The sequence below is a fragment of the Callithrix jacchus genome, chromosome 17 (genome assembly GCF_049354715.1).
Source record: "Callithrix jacchus isolate 240 chromosome 17, calJac240_pri, whole genome shotgun sequence".
Taxonomy (NCBI): Eukaryota; Metazoa; Chordata; class Mammalia; order Primates; family Cebidae; genus Callithrix; species Callithrix jacchus.
In genome coordinates this window covers 21,117,327-21,137,598 of record NC_133518.1, presented here as the reverse complement: position 1 = coordinate 21,137,598, position 20,272 = coordinate 21,117,327, and the positions used below count along the sequence as shown (strand labels likewise).

The window sequence follows — 20,272 nt, the reverse complement described above, 5'->3', positions numbered from 1 at the left end:
TTTCTTCTCCTTATAATCTTCACTTTGGAAAAATTACATCAAATTCACAATCAGGCTTATTCTACTCTTCCCAATACAATAGTGGAAATTAAATAATATGTATAGCAGAATATTGTCAATTCAGTTACAGTAATGCTTATGAATGTGGCATTTAGATGCCTGACAGATGTTTGCCTATGTAATTGTTTAGATTTATTTTTTCAATTTTTTTTTTTTGTGATGTCTCTTAACAGGAGCCCAGATATAAAATTTAGCATTGGATAACTTTTTCTACTAAAAACCTGTAAGAAACTAATAATGCCAGTGTTATTTCTATTATTTTTAAGTATATGTGGTTCTTATATTAGATGTCTGCAAGAGAGTCCATCACTCTTTATTACCTTCTAAAGATGAGTCCTTTGCAGTCCTCTTCTACCAACCTCTGCTTGAGATAGAATTCTTCCTTCTTCAATGAATTTCATGTTCAAACTGTATTATTTACTTCCATAATTTTGTTTATAACTTATGTAAACATATTTTTACTGTTCAGTTGATAATCTTTTTCTTTAACTGAGAAAAAGAATTTGGGTTGGAATAGACTGCATCACATTTATCCATTAAAATTAATAGACAAATATGACACAATTTTCAGGAGGAAATTAAAATTGTTGACTAAAAATTGAATACTATGTTAAATAGAAGTGGTGAAAGTAGGCATCCTTGTCTTGTTCCAGTTCTCATGAGGAATGCTTTCCACTTTTCCCTGTTCAGTATAATGTTGGCTGTGGGTTTGTCATAGAAGGTTTTTATTACCTTAAAGTATCTCCCTTTGATGACAATTTTGCTGAGGATTTTAACTATAAAGCAATGCTCGATTTTGTCAAATGCTTTCTCTTCATCTATTGAGAATATCACATGATTTTCGTTTTTAATTCTGTTTATTTGATGTATCACATTCATTGACTTGTGTTTGTTAAACCATCTCTTTGTATAGGTTACAAAGCTGTGATGCTTTCCTCACAGCTCTTAAAATTCTTTCCTTCATCTTGAATTAGATATTTTGATGACTATGATTAGTGTCCCAGGTTCTTTGAGCTTCTTGTGTGGAAATGTCTAGATTTCTCATGAGGAAGGGGAAGTTTTCCTTGATTATTTCCTGAAATACATTTTCCAAACTTTGAGATGTCTCTTCTTTCCCTGGAACACAAATTACTTTTAGGTTTGGCCATTCAACATAATCCCAAATTTCTTTGAGGCTTTGTTTATTTGTTTCTATTGCTTTTTCTTTTTCTGACTGTAACCCAATCAGAAAAAGAAAAGCTTTGTCTTTGAGCTCTGAAGATCTTTCTTCTACTTGTTCTATTGTTGAATGTTTCCAGTGCATTTTGTATTTCTCTAAGTGTGTCTTTTGTTTCAAGAAGTTGTGATTGTGTTTTCTTTTTATTATTTATTTCCCAGGAACATTTTAAATCTATATCCTGTATTGTTTTTTAAATTTATTTTTATTGTTCTTTCCCTTTCTCTGTTATCTCCTTGAATAGCTGAATAATTAACCTTCTGAATTCTTTATCTGGCCATTCAGACACTTACACTTGATTTGGATCAACTGTTGGGGAGACAGTGTATTCTTTTTGGGTGTTATAGAATCCTGTTTTGTCATATTACTAGAATTACTTTTCTGATTTCTTTTCATTAGGGTAAACTATTTCAGCGAAATGGGCTGGAACTTAAGATCTGCTGTTCAGATTCTTTTCTCCCAAGGAGTGACTCCTTGATGTGCTACTCTCCTCCTTCCCCTAGTTATATGGTTTAGCTCTGCGTCCCCACCCAAATTTCATCTCAAAATGTAATCCCAATGTGTCAAGGGAGGGACCTGGTGGGAGGTGATTTGATCATAAGGGTAGTCTCCCCCATGTTGTCCTCATGATAGTGTGAGGTTCTTATAAGATGTGATGGTTCAAAAGTGGCAGTTTCTCTTGCATTCTCACTCTCTTTCACCACCATTTAAGACATGCCTTCCTTTCACTTCACCTTCTGCCATGATTATAAGTTTCCGGAGGCCTCCACAGCCATGTGAAACTGTGAGTCAGTTAAACCTCTTGTTTTCACAAATTACCCAGTCCTTGGTAGTATTCTTATGCCTGTATGAAAACAGACAAATATAGGAAATTGGTACCAGGAGTGGGGCATTGCTATAAAGACAACCTGAAACTGTTGAAGCAACTTTGGAACTGGGTAATGGGCAGAAGTTGAAACAGTTTGGAGGGCTCAGAAGAAGACAGAAAGATATGGGAACATTTGGAGCTTCCTATAGACTTGTTGAATGATTTTGACCAAAATTCTGATAATAATGTGGTCTCAGATGGAAATAAAGAACTTATTGAGAGGTGGAACAAAGGAGTAGGTGGATCTGGTCTAAGACGCCCTTTAGGTAGAGTTTCTCATGGCCACCATAGGGAGTGAGATGGTAGTTAAAAAGCCTCACCCAGGCCCTAGGCAGTTGGTGAGGCTGGTCTCGCTCCCAGAGTACCTCTCTCAGACCTTGCCTCAGGCTGTAAGCTTCCCCACTGAGAAAGCAAGCATGGTTTTCAGACCTTGCTCCTCTCCATCTGCCCACACTGTCATTGGTAGCTTCTGTGCTCATATGTGCAGTAGTCCCCATTCATCCCCCATACTCTGCTCAGATAATTAGTGCCCAGTAAAAGTTATTATAAATTTCAGTTGAAATTTATAATAATGAGAAGAGTGCTGCCAGGGAGAATAAAATGCTCATTTTACTCAAGGGCATGTGAATGTGAAAGTGTTGGATAAAGGATGAAAATATTTGATAGTATGATGCAACCTGAAGGAAATTGAATGATAAAGAACATGTGACTTTCTTCTGTTTCTGTGTATCTTCATTGGTTGTTTCCTCTGTGGTTTACCTTGTCCTACAACTGTAAAGGAAGATTGATCCTTATCACTCTCAGATTCATTCTCTCCTGTGCCATTATGACTTTGAAAGGTAGGATTTGCTGTCCTTGACAGATATACTATTGTCATTCTTATCAGATCCTTTCAGCATCTTTTTCTAAAGTTCATAGTCTCTAAATCTGTAGCTTCCTTTTGTTTCCTCTTTGCAATAAGTTACTGAACAAAGTCTTTTTTCCCCCTCTCTTCTTTCCTACTATTTTCTTCCTTGTGTCACTAACCTCCAGTTAGTCTGATATTTTGCCCAGTTGTGCACTACTAACACTTTGGACTGACATGACATATGTCTCTTTTCTGTCACACTTCATGGACGTTTTATCGCTGGAAAAAATACTTTCTCCTGATTGCTTATCATTGGCTATTCAAACCACGTTGGTGAGTGTTCGTAAATACTTTTAGAATATCTCTTAGGATAACATTAAAAAATAATTTTCAGATAAAAGGGCACTTTTTGGCTTGGTTACTCTCCTGAGGTGAATTTTCTCATTTGTTATTTAACATTTACTTGAGAGCTAGCTGCAAGCTCTATCTTTGGGACTATCACCAGCTAGTGGTTTTGTGTTCAATGGCTAGGCCCCTTGCTTTCAAGTTTCTCAGTTGCAGAAAGTTCTTGAAAGGTAGTCAAGCATTACTGCTATTGTATTTTAGTTTGTAGAATATTTTATGTTCTGTATATTATTTATTTCTTATGGAATAACTGTGTAATTCTACTTAATTTATCTTTGCTATATTTGTAGAGTAACTTTAAAAATCTCTTCACAACTACAACTGAATTAGTGATTACAATAATTCATTCATCAAACATTTACATAAACTCTCTGTACATTCCAAATTACCATGTCATTTTAAAATTATATAATCTTTCTAATCTCATAACTATTTTTAAATAAAATTTTGATATTCCTAGTTTTAACATTGAGTAATGTGGATGTATTTAAAACTCACTGCCTCAAACAATACTACCTTGTCTTCATTTCTTTGGACAGCTCTAACAAAATACCGTAGATTGGTTAGCTTGTAAACAAACAAACAAAAAATTGTTTGTCATAGTTTGAAACCTGGGAAGTCTAAGGTATTGGCAGATTCAGGTTCCAAAGAGGGTTCTTATCCTCATTTGTACATGGATCTTATTAATGTGTCCCCACATGTCTACATTTAAAACCTATCGGAAGGCTTGGAGATGGTCCAAATACATTTGGACCACAGTACAGCTTATTATCTTATCTAGAAATCATTTAGAAATAATTTAAGGAAAAAATGTTGCTTTTTCAAAGAAAAAAGACAAAACTATATCACAGACCTAAGAATGTGTTGTAAAAATTGCTTTTTTCTCTTCTCACTTGGGCCCAGTGGTTGATGGCCTGCAAATTGAAGGACAATATACATATTGACAGGAGAAAAGACAATGTTGATTTTTGTGCTTATGAAGGAACTCCCAATAATGAGCAAAGACATAGAATAGCTGGAATTAAAAGTTTCTATATATCAATTTAACAAAAGGAAAGTTTTTAGGGCTTCAATGAGAGAGTATGAGAGATTCTGTTGTGTTGTTTAATGGTAACAGAAATGGATTATCTTCTTGGCAGCTGAATTCACAGGAGACTCCCTTTGGGGATGGTTAATAACAGCTAGATTTCGAGGAACTTAAACTTTATCAGATAAGAGAAGTTCTGACAAGATTTCTTCTCCATCTCCTGTAGTTCAAATATTTTTACTTTAAAATAAATGTTATGCCAACTCTGGAAGTCAGAGAGGATCCCTACAAATGGTAGAGCTAGAAAATTCTACCTTAGAAATCTTCACATTACATTTTAAGCTTGTGTATGAAATGTCTGTACCATTATGAAGCTTTTTAAAGAAATTGCCTCCGTTGCATGGTTCTTATTTTTAAATTCAGTAGGTTAAGGCAATCAAACAGTTTTTAGTGAGACATGGCTCATAAAGAAAAATATAATTTGCTTATATTTACTTTAATTTTAAACATATAAATGTGTATATACTTGGTTTAAAATTTATACTGAAAATAGTTTAGACTTTTAAACTGAAATAAGTTGTTTTTGAGATTTCTATAAAAATTAGTTAAGAAATCATCATCTGCTATGTTTCGGCGTCACAGAACATATCAGCTGAGTGCTTCTTAACTAAGAGTTGTGTTTATAAACCTGTAACTTCATTCAATAATAGTCATCTAAAGTAAATTACTAATACTCTTTCCTGTGTAGATCAGTGTTTGGCATAAAGTACACACATGTATGTTTGTTAAACAAGTAGAAAAATAAATGCTTTTTCAACTGGAACTGTCATGGTTATGTATTTACAGCATAGAAAGAAAAAATAAATTGAGTTTTAAATCATTAGAGCTAATTTCCTTATGAACTCTTAGGATGATAATATGTGCCTGTTTTTTTGTAATAGTCCTGCTTTATACTTATTATCGTATTGTAACTATTCATATCCCTCTTCACCACCAACGTGTCCCAGTAAATTTTATGGTTCTTCTACTTATTTTTCACATGGGATATATAAAGTGTACATGTATATGGTAAAGAATAGAAAATTGCTTGGGTTGCTTCACTATTTTTATTTCTATTCAGGTTCCTGATCTATATGGTTTGAAATCCCCAAACTAGGGATTTTTAAAATATAAATATGATAGTTTTCTACCTCAAGATATTACTTTGGTTTCAAAAATCTAATGCCAAAACTTTATATATAATTAATTTATTTGAGTCGAGGGACTCAAAGCCTACTAAAATTATATATTGCATGTATGCTTATTTCTGAGCTACTAGTGTTGCAACTTTTTATTATAGGGGTTAAGGCTTTTGGCTCCCTAAAGCTTCACTAAAAACCACTGACATGAGGCAAATTAATTACTAATAGAAAAGACATCGAAATGTATTTAATGTGTATACAAGAGAGCTTTCAGAAAGACCAACTTTCTAATGGAGTACAGAAGCTTCGATGTTATCTTGAAATGATAGAAAAAATGAGGTTGCAGAAAGACAGGTTATGTATGGGAGGGGGAGAAGAGCTCTGTTGGAGGGCAATAAATGGTTACTAGGGAAAATGATAGATCTGGAAACATAAATTAACCTGTAAATCTCTTTGAAATTTAAATGATCCTTGGAGATAATCATTACCTCACAACAAGGTCTGTTCAGGTGTGGATATATCTTTTGTCTTACAGAGAGAGAAGAAAACTGAAATGTTTCCTGTGATTTAAGCCAATATTTACCTTCTCCTCTATCTAAAATAATTTTCAGGATTCTAATTTCACTAAATTGTTGTATAAATACCCTATCATTCACTTTCAACAAAGCTATTCTTTATACTAAATTACCAGTGTTCTTTTTGGAAACCTAACATTTAGAAAAATCCAAAGGATGATCTATCTATTCCTTAAAGCTGAAACACTTAAATCTATCTATTGCTTAAAGCCAAAATGCTTTTTAGCAAACATTTACTTTGTTAACTATTTCTGAGAGTGCAAAAGTTTCCTTTGAAAATGAGACATAAAATCAAGAAATGCAATGAAAACTTTAGGACTGAAAATGTCTTAGAGATTATCTTGCTCAATATTTTTTTTTTCATACAAGTAAACTGAGGGAGAATACTAATAAGTAAGCAATAGAGGATATTGTGAGAAAACTTTTTACTTTACATTTTTAAGTTTTAATACCTTGATCAGCAATTATTTTTAGATACAGCTTAGTATAAAGTCATTTATATACCATACATTTTTAATGTTGAAATCTTATTGCTCATGGTTCTAAATTCAACTCAAAAAATGCCTCAGATGCAATTTGCCAGTAAATATTTTATTTAAAAGGGTATCCTTTATAGAGAACAGATTATTGTGAACACAATGTAGCCAATCTTTTAAAAACGGTTTATTACTACAAACTTTTGAAAAAATAATAATAATGATGGTTGATAACAATATCAACAACATAGCCATATTAACACATTTCATCAAATACCCCTGTGAGGTCAGTACTTTCATTAACCTATTTTCATTAACATATGAGTAGGCTGTGGTATCTAAACTCAGTGATTCTGGCTCACAAAATTGCCTTATCGCTAGGAGCCGTGGCGCGTGCCTGGAGGCCCAGCTACTCGGGAGGCTGAGACTAGAGGATCTCTTGAGTCCAGGAGTTCTGGGCTGCAGTGCGCTATGCCGATTGAGTGTCTGCACTACTTTGGCCACCAATATGGTGATCTCCCAGGAGCAGGGGACCACCAGGTTGCCTAAGGAGGGGTGAACCGGCCCAGGTGGGAAACGGAGCAGGTCAAAACTCCCATACTGATCAGTAGTGAATGGCGCCTGTGAATAGCCACTGCACTCCAGCCTGGGCAACATAGCGAGACCCTGCCTCTTAAAAAAACAAACAAAACAAAACAAAATTGCTTTACCAACCACTACATTATTTTCTAGAGCAAACAAATTATCATCACTGAAACTACTGTTTGAAACATTTGAATACACATTTAAACCATTTTCATACATATTTACTGGAAACGTATATGAACTAAATACTATTTTACCACATTTCTTGTTTTGGCCATGAAATAAAACAGTGAAAAATGATTAGATGTAACCTAATGAGCAAGTGGAAAATCGTGTGCTTTAGTCCTTCTCTTAATCAGCGTGCAGTAAAGCTTGCTGTTTAATATGAAGATGATGATCTTGATACACTGTCAAAGAGCATGTATGTGGGACTGCTTTTGCTGTTAATAAAGGGTTGCATAAGCTATACTTAACATTTTTAGAAAGAAGTGCAATGGCACAGAAGTTAGGAAAACTTGGGTTTAATACTTGTTCTGTAAGTGGTTATTTGGCTTTAGCCAAGTTATTTAACTCTATGAGAATCATTTTCCTCTTCTTTAAAGTGAAGAGATAGAAGTTTTGACCTAGACCAGCTTACAGATTCTTGATAGGTCTATTCTAACATTCTATGAGTCTATGATCTAGGCCTCATTAGTGGTGTGCTATTAGTGGTGTGCTAATCAGGACCAAATGAAATATATTAAGTTGCATTTTGCATGTGATAGGTGCTGCCAGGTTTTAGATTCCTACTTTTAATTTCTATTTTGAGATCCTCTTCTACCTTCTCTGTGCTTTTTTAGAAAGCTTTGCTCTTAGAAAAGAACAAAACACATGGATTGGATTGAGATTGTTCAAGAATTTTTAAATTATGTAACAAATTAGATTATAAAGATTAAACCTCAATAATAAAAATAAACGAAATGTTTAAATGTTAGAAACAAAAGTCAAATTGACCAGTCTAACAGTTCTCTATCTGAACTGGAAAGAAAAATAAATATATTCCTATACTTTGTCCATGTAGGAAAGTTACATAACATGTCAAGAGTGAAGAATGAGTTTGGAAAAGATGCTCTTCATGGGATCCTCTTACTGTGAACCTTGAACAGTGTGCTTGAGCTGTTGGAAGCAGGCTGGAACAATTGGAAAACACTGAATTAGTGGGAGGTAAGGAAGGTATCTGCAACTCCTGAAGTAAAATGAACTTTTCTGCAGAGAAAATCAGCTTAGTTACAACCCTCAAAGCTCAGACGTCAATCCATCCCCAAGCAGGACAAGTGTGGGTGATATATGGAAAGGCTATTTTAAAATCTGCTTGAGCTTGCCAATCTGGAGATTTGCCCAGGAAAGAAAGCCTCGGAAAAATCAAGATGCAAACAAACAAATTTTATCAAATGTATGCAGAACTTGAGAGTCACAAAAACTCATTGGACAGAATCCCATTACTAAGATTTTATCATTAATAGTTACTATGACAGATAGGTATTTTAACTCCCTTTTCTCTCATGCCTATTACAATGACTTAAGAAGTATGTGTATTTGTTTTGTGCAATATCATGATGGAAAAAATACTATCCAAACATGTCCTTATAAAGCTAATTCTGTTCTTTTGGACCGACCTGAATCTTAATCATTTTATGAATATGGTTATGCTGTCAAATAGAAGTGGTAGGGATAGTTTTTTCCTAAAGTCAGAGTATTTTATTTTGAATGCTTAAGAAAAATCACAAAAGCCAAGTGCTACTTTCCTTTAAAAGAAAGATTTGTTTAACATCTTGAATTATGCAAAATATTTAAGTGACATTAAATGATGATGAATATTTTCTGCAATATCAAAAGAATATTTTTGTCAGTAAAGTGATGCCAATATATTGAGTGAAACACTCTGTATTAACAAGACTATTAAAGCTTATTGGCTATGTGTGTTAATGTCTTTAGCAGACATCATTTGAATCAGTATGACTTATTCTACATGAGGTATTTTTAACGAAAATGTATCACAGAGACAAACTAAACCATTTCCAGGAATATTGTAACAGCTTCAAAATAAGATGCTATGGTGTTAAAGGGAAGCATATGATTCTTGGTGTTAGTGCCAGAGAGCTTATAGTTTTAATGTGTTGAATCACTACGAGTGATGACATGAATAATTAGATTTTGTAATAGCAACTTAATTTGAAAAGAGATTCTGGGATTCACGGACTTACCTAAAATTTCTCAACAGAGTGATAAAGAATGTTGCTTTCTTAAACAAACTCTTCATGGTGTAAGGATTATTTTTATAAGCAATAAGATAGATTTGAGTTGATGAAATTACTCCAGGTGGAGTGTAAGTAATATTTCGTTCCTGCAAAAAAAAAAAAATATATCTTGTTATTGAGATGGTCATCCTAAAGATACTTACTTAAGAAGCTAAATTCTGGCATCTCAAATTGCAGTGCTATTTGATGACAGGTAGATCAACAAGATGAAGTTATATTTATTAACAGTTGAGAAATTAAAATATAGTGAAATGCAGAGCCACCAAACTAGGATAAAATTCATTGAATGTTTAATTGGCCAGTACTCTTTTGGAGTATATTAGTATTGATGCATTCACTTTAAAAGATCAGCATTAACACTATCAGCCCAATCATCATAGATCACTGATGATAACCAGATGACAATTGTTACAGCACATTGTCAATAAAGTTATTATTTTAGACTATGTGTTGATGTGGCTTGGAATAAATTCTAACTACTTATAATAAATTGAAAGGAGCAACATTCAAGTTATAAGTGATGTTTAATAAAAGTCCTTACTCAAAAAATCCTAGAAAGCAACCTCTTTTACTGGGCATCGTTTAACCATCACTAAACTTAATACAGTGTATACTTTATTGTTTTTAGAATGAGTAACATAGGGCATAATTTTCTTTTGAATCAATCATATTTTCAAAATTTTGCAGTTAGGAATTTGTTTGCTGTGAAAGTTATATTATTTTCTTTTAGTAGCTCTCGTTCAAACTGTAATGAAATAATTGTGTAATTGGTTGTTTAATGGCTGTCATTCAGCAATGACTATTCCCATGATTAAAAGTTCTGTGAAGACGGGAATGGTGAATGCCATGTGAACCACAGCACCAGCACCTCCCTCCATGGTAGACAGTCCCTCAGTAAGGAATTGCTTATTAATTAAATAAATGCATAGGTCCATAGCTAGTGACTGGGAAGAAAGGGAATTCAAACCAAACTGCTGACTTCATGTGCAAAGACTAATCTGAAATATGGTAGGAATAAGCATCAAATTCGTGGATATATTTCTCAGCGAACTCAAGCATTATTATTAAATAAACTATGTGTGAAATGAGTAGCTTGATCAAATAAGTCAGTCATTCTTGTGGCATGATTTCACGGTTTGCTGTTTATGGAAATGCCTTTAGGTTATAGTTTATACTACATATGATTCTAGACAGTTCATGGCTAGGGCCACTGATTTAATTCTCAGAGGAAAAATTAGGTTTTCCAGGAAAACCTTCTTTCCCCCCCACATTTTGTAGCCTCAAGTCTAGATAGAAATGCCTGTCTTGTTCTAAATGAAAAATCTTGGATGAAATATGAGCAGACATGAGGGTTTCCCATTTCAAAATCTGAATCATCAGATAATCAACTGAGTCACTGTTAAGAACTTCTTTTAAATATGAAATACACTTTTGGTTCAAAATTTCATTGTATTAATAGCAACCAAGTGATATACATTTTATCCCTTTTATTTCTGAAAATTTCCATGAGATAAATGTTAGCACCCCAATTAGCAGAAAATGAGACAGAGATAGAATTCAGATCAAGGTCATCCCAATTTAAACACTTAATCAAGTGATTATTCTACAGTAAAATAAAGATAGTTATAAATATACAGATCACCCTTAAGCAACACAGGTTTCAATTATATAGTCTACTTATACTCAGATTTTTTTTCAACCAAGCAAATTAAATCTCTGTGGGATGCAAACCCACCTATGTGTAGGGCCAACTTTTAGTATACGTATATTCCACAGGGTGGACTGTGGGATTTGAGTATGCACCAATTTCGTGTTTATGCAGCATCCTGAAACCAACCCCCAACTATATCAACATACGAGTGCACTACTGGTCATAGTAATTTCTAGATATTAGACATGAGCAAAAATTAATGTATTAATGTGATTTATAACCTAAAAATAATGTATACAACACAGGTTATTGTTAGGGTCATTTAATCCAGGCACCAGAGCCCTATGACTAGAGAAAAACACCTTGAGTTGACATCAAATTCCATGAACATAAAAAACAAACAAACCTAAATTATCCCTGCTGCAGTATTATAAGAACTCTTAAGAAATAGGTGAGACTTTACTTTTATGATTCTATGAGTTATTGAGTCTTTAAATGTCATAATCTTTTCAAAATACAACCATGACTATTAATATATTAACTAACATAGTGTAGGTGGAACTCCCTAGGCCTTCTGAGAGTCTTGGAGAAGCAGTCTTATTATGTGCTGAAGGAGAGGAAGAGCCAGGTGAGGACTAGCCTCCTCAGAGCTTTTTTTTAAGAAGGATTACATAGGTTATAGATCACACTTATAGATCACAACTTTGTAAAACTTCTTTTTTTCCCTATATTTGGCAAAACTGATACTAAAGAAAAATCCAAAATTCAATTCGCCACCTTCTTGGTGACCAAGACAGACATTTACTTGTTTTCCTCAGTGAAATGTACCCCCACAATACTTCAGTGTTCTGCAGGGAAAAAACAGAAGAAACAGGCTTTTTGAGGAATTCATAGCTAGTAAATATGTCAGAGATTGGCACAGACACTAAGACTGAGAAACAACTGTTGCAGAAGGGCTGGGCTTAGGGTCCCATATTCGTGGTTTGCAATGCTTGTACTGAAATCAAGCCTGGGAATAGTTTCGTGGTTGGCTTAGATATTAATCTGGCTGCACAATCTCTAAACCCAGTTTTCTGGTCCTCCTAGAATTTCTGAAGGCTATCTTAGAACCTGTAATATATTCCTCTTCTGTTTCACTTAGTTTTTCTCATTTTAGCTAATAAACCCAGCTAAAATAAGCCTAACCCACACAACAGGCTTGTGTGTTAGAATAATAGTCCCTCAAATATGTGCATGTGACAATTCTGGGAATTCTGAAAATCTGAATATGAATTTTCATGTTAGAAAGGGATTTGGCGTATTTGATGAAGATTATAGACTTCAAAATGGAAAGGTTATCCTAAATTACTTAAATAGGCCCAGTCTACTCATATACATCCTTAGCAACAGAAATCATTTCTGGTGAGTGTGCAAGAGAGAGTTAGAGAGATGTGACAGAAGAGGCAGGACATACTTTAGGCATGAGAAAGATTCCATTAGCTGTTGCTGGCTTTGAAGATAGAGGAAGGGGGCCACAAACTGAAGAGTGCAAGCAATCTCCAGGAGCTAGTAACAGCTCTCAGCTGACAACCAGCAGAAATAGCGACCTCAGTCCTACCAGCTGGATGGAACATTCTGCCAACAACCTGAACAAGCAAGGAAACAGAACCTCTCCTAAAGCGCACTGGAGTTCTAACCCATGGAACTCTAAAACAATAAATTTGTAGTGTTTAAAGCCACTAAATTTATGATTATAGAAAACTAATTTAAGGCTGGAGCAAATTCAATACCTCATGGAGCAGTGTCTAAATGGTAGTGTCGTACAGCGTTTGTATAAAGCCAGAAAAGATGAACCGACTTCTGGAGACACTGATAGGACATGGACCCTGACTCATAGTCATAAGGTAAAAAGTTTAGAATCATCTATTATTGCACAGTCTAAGTTATCAAGTAACAAGTGTGTATCTGGTTACCGAATTACTTAATTAATTTAATTACTAATACCTACTTCATTTTTAATTAATGTAAAATCAGTATAAGGACCTTTAAGAATTGGACTTAGCTTGATGGACAAAGCAGTGACCTAAAGTCTTATATTTTAAAGAATGGTTTGTGGGAGCTTGTTTGAGTGCAGCGTTTCTGACGCCACCTGAGACTTACTGTCTTAATTTGTGTTGCTGTAGAGGAGTATCTGTGGCTAGGTAATTGATGAAGAAAAGAGGCTTATTTGGCAGTTCTGCTGGCTGGACAAGAAGCATGATGCTGATAACTGCTTGGCTTCTGGTGAGGGCTTTTGTGCTGCATCAAAATATGGCTGAGGAGATCAGATTAGAAACAGGCGCATGAAAAGAGGGGAAAACCTGAGAGGTGTCCTGGCTTTCTAACAAATCACTCTCAAAATAACTAATCCTGTCTCATGAGAACCAGAATCACACTCAATGCCAGGAAAATAGCACCAAGCTATCAATGAGGGATTCATCCCCACAGCCCAAACACCAGCCACTATGCCCCACCTCCCAACACCATCACACTGGGGATCAAACTTCAATATGAGCTTTGGCAGGAGGAAGTAAACTATATCCAAGCCATGGCACTTATGAAATTAGAATTTGCTTTTTAACAAGTTCACCCAATGATTTTTTGCTGCCAAATGTTTGGGAAGCACTGATCGAAAGCTTGAACAGCAAAAATTGGAAAGGTAGCCAAATTAAATTTTAAAATCAGTACAAGTTATCACTATATTAAACTTAGGCATTCTCCATTTTGTTTTATCACTTATACTATTTCATAGGGTTAAAGTGAAAATTTAATGAATAATGAAATTATTAATTAGGTAATACATGCAAAGCTCTCTGCAACGTGGCCAGTAACACGTGTTTATAAAATATAAATATTCACACGAATGTTTGTTGCAGCACTGTTTACAATAGCAAAGACCTGGAATCAACCCAAATGCCCATTGATGATAGACTGGATTGGGAAAATGTGGCACATATACACCATGGAATATTATGCAGCAATCAGAAATGATGAGTTCGTGTCATTCGTAGGGACATGGATGAATCTGGAGAACATCATTCTCAGCAAACTGACACAAGAACAGAAAATGAAACACCGCATATTCTCACTCATAGGCGGGTGATGAAAAATGAGAACACATGGACACAGGGAGGGGAGTACTAAACACTGGGGTCTATTGGGGGGAAAAGGGGAGGGCTAGTGGGACGGGGAGGTGAGGAGGGATAGCCTGGGGAGAAACGCCAAATGTGGGTGAAGGGGTGAAAGCAAACAGAACAAACTGCCATGTGTGTACCTACGCAACTGTATTGCATGCTCTGCACATGTACCCCAAAACCTAAAATGCAATAAAAAATAAGAAAAAAATATATATATATATAAATATGATCAGTACTATTTCTTACCAACCTGTTCCTCTACACAAGCCTTCCTTTTCCTGCTTGTCCAACAATCCAATTTAAATAATATCTATACAGCAACTTGGGAACTCTGGTGCAACTAATTATTTTAAATGGCAATTACAGTAAATCAGGAGGGGACTTAAGCATTTTCTTTTGTCCCTCCTTTGTCTCCTCTGCAGAGTAAATGGGATAAGAAAAGAAGGTTTTATCTAACGGTAATAACTAATATTCATTAAGTTTTCATATATGTTAATTCATTGCTTATAAAAATTCTTCAGCTCTGGATATTTAGCCCAGTGGAACATGACTTTATTCTGTGCAAATGAAGTCATATAGACAATCTAAAATGAGAAAAGACATAGATTTAGGTATGTATATTTTTATATCTTCAACATAAGTATAAGCATGAAATAGAAATCTGCAGGCCTAGTTTAGAAGCCAACAGGACCTGGGTTTAAATTCTGACCATTTGTCTTACTGTGTGACATTTGGCAAACCGACTTAACTACTCTGAAGTTTAGTTTCCTCATCTATAAACATGTGCCTTAAACAAATTATAATTCTTGTGACATATAAACATCTTTTCCATGTGGTCTGGAAGATACTAGGAATAAAACAAAGGCATTTTTCTCTCTTTTCAGACTTCTAAGTACATAAATAAGATAATGTATGTACCAGTATTATATCTCTAAATTTTAATCTGCATGTTTTCTGCTTCTTTTTCTCACCCTCTTAGCATTGTTTTCAAAGGCCATTTTCCTCCCCCTGCTCATCTTGCGGGTTGGAAAGTGTGAACAAACACTCACATTTAAATAGGTGATAGAAAAATTCAACTATGTGCTTAAACAGTAGCTTCAGACAACAGTGGAACTGTATATAGAAGATTTCAAGGCGGACAGGGAATAAGTAACTCTGGAAAAATAAAGGGATACTAAACATTGAATAGAAAAGAGTAAATAGCATCTTCCTTTTAAAGGGCTAGAAACACAAGCAAAAAGAGCTGAGCAATAACATATCTCTAAACAGGGACTCTATTACCCATCAAATAGAGACAGAATTCTGTCTAGTAGTCCTAAACCATTAAGAACATCTTGAACATAGTTTGAAGGAGTTAAACAGTGTATTGTTGACCAAAATGGAACAAAACACAATCAGAGATTATTCCACTATAAACCACAGCTGCATTGCATACACTGCCAAAGATAATTGCTATTTTCTTCTCAACTCCAAAGAAAGCAGAGAAACACCAAGAATCTTTTTTTTTTTTTTTAGATGGAGTCTTGCTCTGTCTCCAGGCTGGAGTGTCCTGGTGCTGTCTTGGCTCACTGCAACCTCCACCTCCCTGGTTCAAGTGATTCATCTGCCTCAGCGTCCCAAGTAGCAGGGATTACACGCATGCCACCTTGCCCAGCTAATTTTGTATTTTTAGTAGAGACGGGGCCTTACTATGTTGGCCAGAATGGTCTCCTGACCTCCTGATCCGCCCAAAGTGCTGAGATTACAGGTGAGAGCCACCAAACCCAGCCCAAGACCAAGTATCTTAAGAAGAACAATGCTTGAGGCTATAGAGGACCTTGAATCTGAATATGAAAGCCCTTAAAAGGGATTACTTCACTAATTTGAGTAGCTATTGGAGCTTCAGGAACTCACAGAGAGACTGGAAAATTATTACTAAATATCACATTTATTTGGTATTAAATATATTTATTATCTGTATATTATAAAAATAATTTTTACTGATGCATTTGGATACATACATAAAACATTTTTAGTATAACTATTTACAATGTGAGTTTCTTTACAATGTTGTTAAATTGATTTTTTTAAGCCTTGGAACCTATTTAAAAATATAATTTTACATTTATGTCTATTTTTATATGCATTTTTAAGAAGGCTAAGGGCCAGTGGGAGGGGGAGGTGGGGAGGGATAGCCTGGGGAGAAATGCCAAATGTGGGTGAAGGGGAGAAAGGAAGCAAAACACACTGCCATGTGTGTACCTATTCAACTGTCTTGCATGTTCTGCACATGCACCCCCAAACCTAAAATGCAATAAAAATTTAAAAAAAAAAAGCCACAAAAGATTTTAATAATTCTACTTCCATCAAATACCTTAAACTTGTAAGATGTATTAAGTAGTTACTATATACAAGACACTATCCAATGTGTCAATATTACAGTGATGAAAGAGACATGCATGTTCAAGAACAGTATTTAGTGTTATAATAATATGCATAAAAATGATATGACACAATTTATGGACGTGGACGTTTTTGTGCTCATATATTATAGTTTTAAAAAGCATAATTTATGCTCTGCAGAATTTAAAAAATATTTTAGAAATATATCATTTGAAAATTATATAGACATGTGAAGACCTTTAGCCTTGTCATTATTCTTTAGAGATTAAAAAAACCCAGATTATTCAGATTTGCAATTTTTAAATTGGCAGTTAATTTTGTAATTTGGACCAATACTCATATTGAAGACATCTTAAAAAGCTGGATAAAGTTAAAAACCAATAGCCTAAAGGCATTGCAGAGCTGATAAAGCAGTAAAAAAATTACAAGGTCAATATTTGAAGGTAGAAATCCAAAGATGGTTGTTATTTTGTGCTAATTTTTCTCAACTAGCTTCAGCTGATTCTTAAAAGTAGCTTAGTGTTTGAGAGGCTGAGCAATTCTTTTGAAAATCTCTCAAGTCTAGGAAGAAAACTTACGTAAACAGCAAGCAGGGTAGTTCTCCCACACATTGATGCCTAGTTTTAAATTATTTCAAGCTGGAAACTAAATTAAGGTAATCCCAGATTCCTAGTTATCTCTAACCACGTTTAAGAGTTTAAACATCTTTGCTTGTTATATTCAGGGAGAAAAATGATAAGATTGGAATATTTGGCAGAGCACAAGAATTTACATTTCTTAAATACACATTCTAGAACTTAAAACAATAAGAACATGCATGAGGAGTTTAATAGCCTGGCTCAACTACAAAATAGACACAGCTAAAGAAAGATTTAGTTAATTTGAAATAGATCACAAGAAAATTTCCAGAATGAAACAAGAGGAGATAAAGTATGTTAAACACAGGGCAGTATTTAAAAGACTAAAAAAACAAAGTGAGAAGATCAAAAACATGTGTAAGGATTCCCAGTAAGGGAAGAAAGAATGAGGAAGAAGCAATATTGAGAGATAAAATTTCTGCAAATTTTCCAAAAATGACCCCAACAAACAAATCAACCAATCACAGAGACTTTTAGAATGCAATAAATAAGTAAATAAAAAGTGGGGAAAAAAAAAAAACACACTCTTAGGTTCACACAGTAAAATTTCTGAGGAAGGAAGGAAGGAGGGAGACAGAGACAGAAAGAGATTGACAGAGAGAGAGAGAGAATAAAAAGCAGCTAGATAAACAATACAGATTGGTTTTAAAGGAACAACAACTAACCTGGAGCTAACTATTCATAGAAGTAATTTAAGTCAGTGGACAAAAAAGTGATAGATTTGAAGTTCTGAAAGAGAGCAACATAAGACCTGTAAGTCTTTATTTTTTTTTTTTAATTTACTTTACAATGAAAGTGAAATAAAAACAATCTCAGACAAGAAAAATATTTTAAAAAATTCTTTACCAATACTATTATAAAGGAAATGCAAAATGAGTTTCTTCAATTAGCAGGAAAATGATTCAAAATAAAAATCCGGAGTTATAGGCAAACTTTAAAAGCAATAAAAATACGTAAAAATTACAAATACATCTAAATAAGAATTGAGTACATGAAACAATAAAAATACCTTGTGAAAATTAAAAAATAGAATATACCACAAAGAGCAGGAGGAGTTTAAATGCATTTGAAGAGTATTAATGTCCAAGTTTGATCTTAAGCTTAAAATTATCAGATAACATTATCTACTGACATTGATAAATTGGTAATGCATATTTATAATTTTTAGGGTAATGAAAGGTTAATAAAAGATTTCATCACTGATAATTTAATGAAGAGAAAAATGAAATAATATAAAAACAATTAATATTAAATCAGACAAAAAAGGAGAGAAAGTGAAACATAAAAATCAAATAGTGTAATAGATTTATTTCAGTTTATTGGTGATTATGTTAAATCAGCTGGACCAAGTTGTCCAATTAATTAGGAACAAAAATTCTCAAACTAAATTAGAAAAAATGTACAGAAGATACATGATAAATCAAAAAATATGGAAATATTGAAATAAATGGGTAGTAAAATTTAGAACATGAACTATTAGACAAAGAACACTAACGTAACTATGCTGAAAAAGTAAACTTTAATGCAGAATGCATAGCAAGGAATTAGAATATATACCTCATTAAAGAAGAGACATAATTCACTAGAAATATTTAAAATTTCAAATTTTTAATGCAGTCCATAATAAAACCTTGAAACATGTCAGCACTGAAATAAAGAAAAGAAAGTTTATCACTTCTTACTAATGGTTACATAAACAGAAAAAAATAGTAAAACTGTGAAAGATTTCGAAAATTTACCTAAAAATTTGTCCTAATTGACTTAAGTTTTGTGATCAGCAACTTCAAACTTGATGACATTTACAAAAATGGAAATTATATTCAGACTATTCTTTGATCATGATATATTTCTGCTAGACATAAATATATAACTTTACATCTCTATCTCTATATCTATATACAAACACGAGTCACTAGATGTATAGAACTGAGATACTTGCATGTAACCCTAAATAAAAGAAAAATCAGAATGAAAATTTTGGAAAATTTATAGGCTTAAATTGAAATCTTAAAAAAGAACATCTGAAAATCAATGATCTAAGCTTCCTTCTCAATAAGCTTTAAAAGGAGCAAATTAAGAGAAGTTATCTGCAAGGAAACAATATAAGATTACAACTCAAGAATGTAAAAATAAAAATGTGATCAGCAAACCCCAGAATTGTATCTGTGACAGTCTTTGCAGTTGATAAACACCTTGTAAAACTTAGGAGGGAAGGAGGGAAGGAGGGAAGGAGGGAAGGAAGGAAGGAAGCAAGGAAGGAAGGAAGGAAGAAAGGAAGGAAAGGAAGGAATGGAAGAAGGAATTTTATTCATTTTTATGTGTATATGTTATATTTCAAAATACAAACATTTAGAAATCCTAATCATAATATAACATAAATATTATGGTACATACAGTATACATTTGTATATATTAATATATAGTGGACCGTTGCATAGTGTAGGGGTTGGATGTCAATTCTCATGCAGTTGACAATTTATGCATAACTTGTGACTCCTGAGACTTAACTACCATAGCCTTCCATTGACTGAAAGCCTGACTGATAATGTAAGAGATTAACATATAAATAGACTAGTATCTATGTGTATTTTATGCATTTGCTTCCTACCTACCTTAATAAATAAATATATTGATTTAAAATAATCTGTGTATAAGTGAACCCTTGCAGTTCAAACCTGTGTTGTTCAAGGATCACATATATATCAAAATATATATAGCAAAGGTTAAGAAAATCCTACCAGTACAGGAAGAGTACAAATCCCTCTGTTCAGTTGTATGTTCTGTTTGTTTGTGTGTCTAGAAACCCAGAGTAAGGATCCCATTTATTTCCTGATATGATTGTGCCAATGAGGATAAACTAGCCACCTGGCAGCTACTTACCTCCTTTAGGCCAATAGAAGTTATTTAGA

General features: G+C 33.9%; 1 long non-coding RNA gene across 10 annotated transcripts in view; it reads left to right on the top strand.

The window, feature by feature from the left end:
- LOC118148977 (uncharacterized) overlaps positions 1–20,272 on the top strand; it is a 249,449-nt gene that overhangs the window by 133,381 nt on the left and 95,796 nt on the right. For 5 of the 10 annotated variants that reach the window (XR_013528881.1, XR_004736118.3, XR_004736116.3 and 2 more), the window contains one exon: positions 8,301–10,625. The exons of 2 other annotated variants lie outside the window; for them this stretch is intronic. This is a non-coding gene — a long non-coding RNA (uncharacterized LOC118148977). Of the gene's footprint in view, positions 1–8,300; positions 10,626–15,858; positions 18,324–20,272 lie in introns of those variants that run through there. 3 more of the 10 variants (XR_013528880.1, XR_013528883.1, XR_013528877.1) reach the window with 3 other exon arrangements.